Source organism: Mobula hypostoma, chromosome 2, assembly GCF_963921235.1.
Source record: "Mobula hypostoma chromosome 2, sMobHyp1.1, whole genome shotgun sequence".
Classification (NCBI taxonomy): Eukaryota; Metazoa; Chordata; class Chondrichthyes; order Myliobatiformes; family Myliobatidae; genus Mobula; species Mobula hypostoma.
In genome coordinates, this window is record NC_086098.1 from 246,441,892 (window position 1) to 246,448,449 (window position 6,558).

A 6,558-nucleotide genomic window follows, 5' to 3' on the forward strand; every position below is an offset into this window, starting at 1 on the left:
AGGGAAACCTGGGCATTTAAGCCTACACTCCCCTGAAAGTGGCAGCACTGGCAGACAGGGCGTTGGAGGGGGCATAGAGCACGCGTGTCTTCGTGGGTCAGGGCATAGAGAGAGAATAAGACTTTGGATGTTATTTTGCAACTTTATAAAACACTGGTTAAACTGTACTTGAAGCGCTGTGTGCAGTTCTGGTCATCACACTGTGAGAAAGACGTGACCGTGCTGGACTGTGCCAAGGAGATTCACCAGGACAGCGCCTGGATTGCAGGGCTCTGGCTATGGGAGGAGATCGGACAGGCTGGGGACGGTTCAAATTCAAGTTTATGGTCATCTGCCTGTACATACAAACAAACAAAGCAATGTTCCTCTGGACCACGGTGCACCCACAAAACATACATCACACACAGCACATAATATTACCGTAAATAAGTTAATAAAGTATAATTCAAATTGCATTTACAGCACAGCACAGGTAGACAGTAAGCAGCTCGCTGTCCCAGTGACGAGACCTCGGTGGTGGCAGGGTATTCATTAGTCTCCCAGCCCGAGGGAAGAAGCTGTTCCCCAGTCTGACAGTCCTAGTCCTGATGCTCCTGTACCTCCTCCCAGAGGGGGAATTATAGGCTGGGTGGCAGGGATCCTCAACAATTCTTCACACCCTTCACTCCCAGCAAATATACAACGCTTCTGGTAAACTGCACAGCGTTCCTGGTAAATATACAATGCTCTGGGTAAATATACAACCCTCCGGGTTTTCCCTGGAGTGAAGGAGGCTGACAAAGGTACAATCGGGTGGACAGCCTGTTTTTTCGCCCTGGTGGGGCCATCAAAAGCAAGAGGGTGTGGTTTGAAGAGGGGAGGGAGGAGAATGAAAGGGGATCTGAGGGGTGGGTGTTTCACATTGGGGGGGTGACATCTCCCTCTGAGGTGGTGGAATCTGATGCACTCACTGCGTTTCGACAGACACACAGTAGAGAAGGATAGAGAGTAAGTGTGGACAAGCAAATTAGTGATGGGCCAAAAGGCCTGTTTCTGTGCTGTACTGCTCCACAACTCTGAATCACTTCCCCAGCTGATGGCAGCACTAGGGCGCAGACGAGTCCCAGGCTTTGGGCCTAGTGCGTCAAGCCCTAAGACACAAAGCTGGGTGGCAGTGTGAAATGTGAGGAGGATGTCATGAGAATGCAGGGTGACTTGGACAGGCTGGGTGAGTGGGCAGATGCATGGCAGATGCAGTTTAATGTGGATAAATGTGAGGTTATCCACTTTGGTGGAAAGAACAGGAAGGCAGATTACTATTTGAATGGTGTCAAGCTAGGAAAAGGGGAAGTACAACGAGATTTAGAGTAAGGAGGTCCTTCTGCAGCTGTACAGGGCCCTGGTGAGACCACACCTGGAGTACTGTGTGCAGTTTTGGTCTCCAAATTTGAGGAAGGACATTCTTGCTATTGAGGGAGTGCAGCGTACATTCACAAGGTTAATTCCCGGGATGGTGGGTCTGTCATATGTTGAAAGATTGGAGCAACTGGGCTTGTATACACTGGAATTTATAAGGATGAGAGGGGATCTGATTGAAACATATAAGATTATTAAGGGATTGGACACGCTAGAGGCAGGAAACATGTTCCTGATGTTGGGGGAGTCCAGAACCAGAGGCCACAATTTGAGAATAAGGGGTAGGCCATTTAGAACGGTGTTGAGGAAAAACTTTTTCACACAGAGGGTTGTGGATCTGTGGAATGCTCTGCCTCAGAGGGCAGTAGAGGCCAGTTCTCTGGATTCTTTCAAGAAAGAGTTAGATAGAGCTCTTAAAGACAACAGAGTGAAGGGATATGGGGAGAAGGCAGGAAAAGGGTACTGATAGTGGATGATCAGCCATGATCACAGTGAATGGCGGTGCTGGCTCAAAGGGCCGAATGGCCTACTCCTGCACCTATTGTCTATTGCCCCTGTCCCACCCATGATTCCCCCCAGACGCGCAAACCCCCCCCCCCATCCCGTCCTGTGGGACCTGAAGGGCCGGGTCTGCTGGTCTGGGGTGGGCAGGGTTCACTCGCTGGGTCCGGGTTGGCGAGGGGAGGGGCAGGAGTGGGAATCAGGATTGACAGAGTTGGGATCAGACTCTCTCTGAGCTATGGGAGTTTCCACCCTCCCCCACCCCACACCAGCTCACCCACAGAGACTTACAGCACAGAAACAGGCCCTTCAGCCCAACTCATCCATACTAACCCTGTTGCCCAGCAAGCACATCCCTCTAAACCTCTCCATGTATTTAACCAAATGCTTTTAGACATTGCTAATGTGCACCTCCCCTACCACTATTTCTGGCAGCTCGTTCCAAATACTCACCACCCTCTGAATGAAGACTCTACCCCTAATATACCTTTTAAATCTCTCACCTCTGGCAGAAAAAAAGACTGTGCTTTCACCCTGTTTATGCACCTCATGATCTTATAACTCCCAGTCCCGTCCAGTCCTTCCCTCACTCACCGCCCCAGCGTCTCCCTCAGTCCCTCCATCTCTCAATGCCTTTTCACCTCCCTCCGTCACTGTCTCCCCCCCCGCTCCTGACCCTCTTTCACCACATCCCTCCCCGTCTCCATCATTCACTCTCTGTACCTGTGTATCTCTGTCTGTGTCCTCCCTCCCTGTCATTCCACCCTCCCTCTCTCTTCCTTCCGCCCCCCCAGCATCTCTCTCGCTCCCTTTCTCCCCACTCTCCCTCCTACCGTCCATACTCCCCCCCACACCTCTCCCTCTCAACCGCCCCAGTGACCCGTGGGGGTTGAGGTGGGGGGGGGCGAGGCATCAACGACACGGTGACCCCGTCCACCATTTCCAGCTGACCAGCAAACCCGCCCCCCCCTCCCCAGCTACCGTCTCACCCCCACACCAGCTCCCAACTCTGGATAACAGGTGTGGACGACTGTAAGAGTCTCTCTTTCTCACACACAAACACTAACACACACAATCTGAGCTCCACCCCCCACCCCCCAACAAACACAGCGACACATTGCCCCCACCTCTCAGGTACACTGTGTAACCCGGATCCATTCATTCCCGGGACGTCCCCTGTCGCCTCCCTCTTCCACCCTCCGCCCTCAAATCCGGTCTGCCTCTCTCCGGGACCTTGGTCCCGCTGACCCGCTCGGTAGCTCCTCCGTCCAGACGTGACCCCGGGGCACCGCCCGTCCGCGTCCCCGTCCCCGTCTCCCCCCGCTCTCACCGACCCGGTTCTCTCTGTGTCCCACATGGTCAGCGCCCAATCCCCAGATTCGCCTCTCCCTGTCTCTCTGTGAATAGGTCTTGGCACCGCTCTGTGCGTGTGTGTCTGTCGCTCTGTGTGACCCCCCCTCTCTCACCCCACTCCCCTCTCTCCCTCGCTCTTTCTTTTTCCACCCGTGCCTCTCTGCCAGTCTCTCCCGTCTCCTTTTCCCGATATATCTCCGTCCCCTCTGTCTCAATCTACATGTGCTCTCTCATTCCCTCTCTCCCGTGCCTACCCCCCCCCCCCCCCCTTGGTGTGATCGCCTTTCCGACCCTCCGCCGCTCACCCCGGCTCGCTGACGCTCCCGGCTCCCCGGCTCTCCAGCCGGATCCACAGGTTAAACCGAACCCGAACACTCGCGTCGGGACTCGGGGACGACCGCCGCTCCCGTCTCCCTCACCTCCCGGCTGGGCGCTGCTCCCGGCGCGGAGAGAATCGCCGTCCGATTCGAAGGGAAAGTTGTAATCCGAGCGAGAGGGGACAGGCAATTGCAGAGCCTGGAGAAAAGGCTTTCTGCCGGAGTTCGGAATCAGGCGCAATACAGTACACACCGGCCGCCCTCACCCCGCACCATTCAGCCCAACTTCATCGGCAGGCGGAAAATTCACCTCCCGCTGCCTGGAGTTTGCAAAGAGACCCCGCCCCTCTCACAGGGACTGGCACCATGCACTGGGATCGCGGGAGGGAGGGAGGGAGACAGGGGGAGGAAAGAAGTAAGGAACAGGAGAGATGGGAGGGAAGGAAAGAGATACAGGAGAGAGGGAGGAAGGGGAAGGGGACAGGGAGAAAGTGGAGAGAGAGGGAAGAAAGAGATGGAGAAAGGAGACAGTGGGATGGAGAGGGGAGAGAAATAAAAAAAAGTGACAGAGGAGCTAGAGATTAGGGAAGGAGAGATAGAGAGAGGGAGAAAGGGAGAGGGGGCAAGACGGGCAGAGGGAGGAAGGGGAGGGAGGCAGAGGAATGAGAGAGAAGAGAGGAAGGTGAACAGATAGAGAGAGTGAGGGAGAAACTAGAGGAGGGAGTGGGAGAGAGAGGATAGAGAAAACAGGGAGATAATGGCGAGAAAAAAAGAGGGTACAAAAGAAGAGAAGCTCGGTAGGAGAGGGAAGGGGTCCCATAATGTGGGGGCCAGGTAGAACAAGGCATTGGCCGTCAATTGGCGGGGGAGGGGATCAGAGGAACAGGGGCTGGAATTCGAGGAGTGGAAAGAATGCGGAGGGTCACAGGAGTTTCGGAAGAGTGGAGGTTGAAAGTAGTTGAGGAACGGGTAGGGAGGGAGTAGACAGCATTCACGAAATTAGATATTGCTTATGCACAGAAGTATGATATTAATCTAAGGAGTTATTCCCATCCTGGGAGTTTGTGATGGGGTGGTGTGGAGGGAGTTTCACTCTGTGTCTGACCCCGGGAGAGTGTGATGGGACGGTGTAGAGGGAGCTTCACTCTGTGTCTGACCCCGGGAGTGTGTGATGGGACAGTGTGGAGGGAGTTTCACTCTGTGTCTGACCCCGGGAGAGTGTGATGGGACGGTGTGGAGGGAGCTTCACTCTGTGTCTGACCCCGGGAGTCTGTGATGGGACGGTGTAGAGGGAGTTTCACTCTGTGGCTGACCCCTGGAGTGTGTGATGGGACGGTGTGGAGGGAGTTTCACTCTGTGTCTGACCCCGGGAGAGTGTGATGGGACGGTGTAGAGGGAGTTTCACTCTGTGTCTGACCCCGGGAGAGTGTGATGGGACGGTGTGGAGGGAGTTTCACTCTGTGTCTGACCCCGGGAGTGTGTGATGGGACGGTGTGGAGGGAGCTTCACTCTGTGTCTGACCCCGGGAGAGTGTGATGGGACAGTGTAGAGGGAGATTCACTCTGTGTCTGACCCCGGGAGTGTGTGATGGGACGGTGTAGAGGGAGCTTCACTCTGTGTCTGACCCCGGGAACGCGTGACGGGACGGTCCTTCTCCGCAGATGAGAATCGGACACAATGGTGGGAACGCTTGCTCTACTCGATAATTACCAGACTCCCTGCCTCCAGCTGCCCTCCATGCTTTTGGCAAAAAGCCTCTTCCTGCTCTCCCTGCAGGGGAGAGATGATCTTGGAACGCTGACAGATTCCCAGCGCATCCGCAGGGAATTGCGGGGAGCGTCACTGAGTGGAAGTTCAAAGGTTCGGGGTCAGCGGTGACATAAAATCCTGGGAACTCCAAATCTAAACAGGGAACAAGAACGGTCAAATCCAGAGCCTCCCGTGTGGAAGGAATGGGTTTGAGGAGTGATTCTAGGGGTCAATCTTCGGGAATATTTATCCTCGCTGAAGGCATCACCATCCGTGTATCTGCCGGGATATCCAGCGCAGAATTAGGGCCTCCAGGACACTGAGTTTCATGTTAGGGAGTGTGAGGGGGCAAGGATGGAGTGCTGCAGGAGGGGCAATCAGGAGAGAGTGCTGCGGGAGGGGGTGAAGAGGGGAATGCTGTGGGAGGGGGCGAGGAGGGAACGCTGTGGGAGGGGGTGAAGACGGAACGCTGTGGGAGGGGGCGAGGAGGGAACGCTGTGGGAGGGGGTGAAGAGGGAACGCTGTGGGAGGGGGAAAGGAGGGGAATGCTGTGGGAGGGGGCGAGGAGGGAACGCTGTGGGAGGGGGTGAGGAGGGAATGATGTGGGAGGGGGTGAAGAGGGAACGCTGTGGGAGGAGATGACGGGGGAACGCTGTGGGAGGGGGCGAGGAGGGGAATGCTGTGGGAGGGGGTGAAGAGGGAACACTGTGGGAGGAGTGCGGAGGGGTTGAGGATGGAACACTGTGGGAGGGGGCGAGGAGGGAACGCTGTGGGGGTGAGGAGGGGACGCTGTGGGAGGGAGTGAGGAAGGAACGCTGTGGGAGGGGGCGAGGAGGGAACGCTGAGGGAGGGGGTGAGGGGGGAACGCTGGGAGGGGGCGAGGAGTGAACGCTGTGGGAGGGGGTGAGGAGGAAACACTGTGGGGGGGGTGACGGGGAGCGCTGTGGGAGAGGGCGAGGAGTGAACGCTGTGGGAGGAGTGCGGAGGGGTTGAGGATGTGGGAGGGGGCAAGGAGCTGTGGGGGGTGAGGAGGGGACGCTGTGGGAGGGGGCGAGGAGGGAACGCTGTGGGGGGGGCGAGGAGTGAAGGCTGTGGGAGGGGGCGTGGAGGGAACTCTGTGGGAGGGGGTGAGGAGGGAACGCTGTGGGAGGGGGTGAGGGGTGAACGCTGTGGGAGGGGGTGAGGAGGAAACACTGTGGGGGGGGTGACGGGGAGCGCTGTGGGAGAGGGCGAGGAGTGAACG

General features: G+C 56.6%; 1 protein-coding gene across 5 annotated transcripts in view; it reads right to left on the bottom strand.

Annotated features, from left to right (window-relative positions):
* LOC134337468 (semaphorin-6D-like) overlaps nt 1–3,906 on the bottom strand; it is a 50,783-nt gene extending 46,877 nt beyond the window's left edge. For 2 of the 5 annotated variants that reach the window (XM_063032511.1, XM_063032529.1), the window contains exon 1: nt 3,555–3,906. The gene's annotated coding sequence lies outside the window, so the exon portion shown is untranslated. The remainder of the gene's footprint in view (nt 1–3,554) is intronic. The other 3 variants (XM_063032538.1, XM_063032520.1, XM_063032555.1) reach the window with 3 other exon arrangements.
* Nucleotides 3,907–6,558: the final 2,652 nt, after the last annotated feature.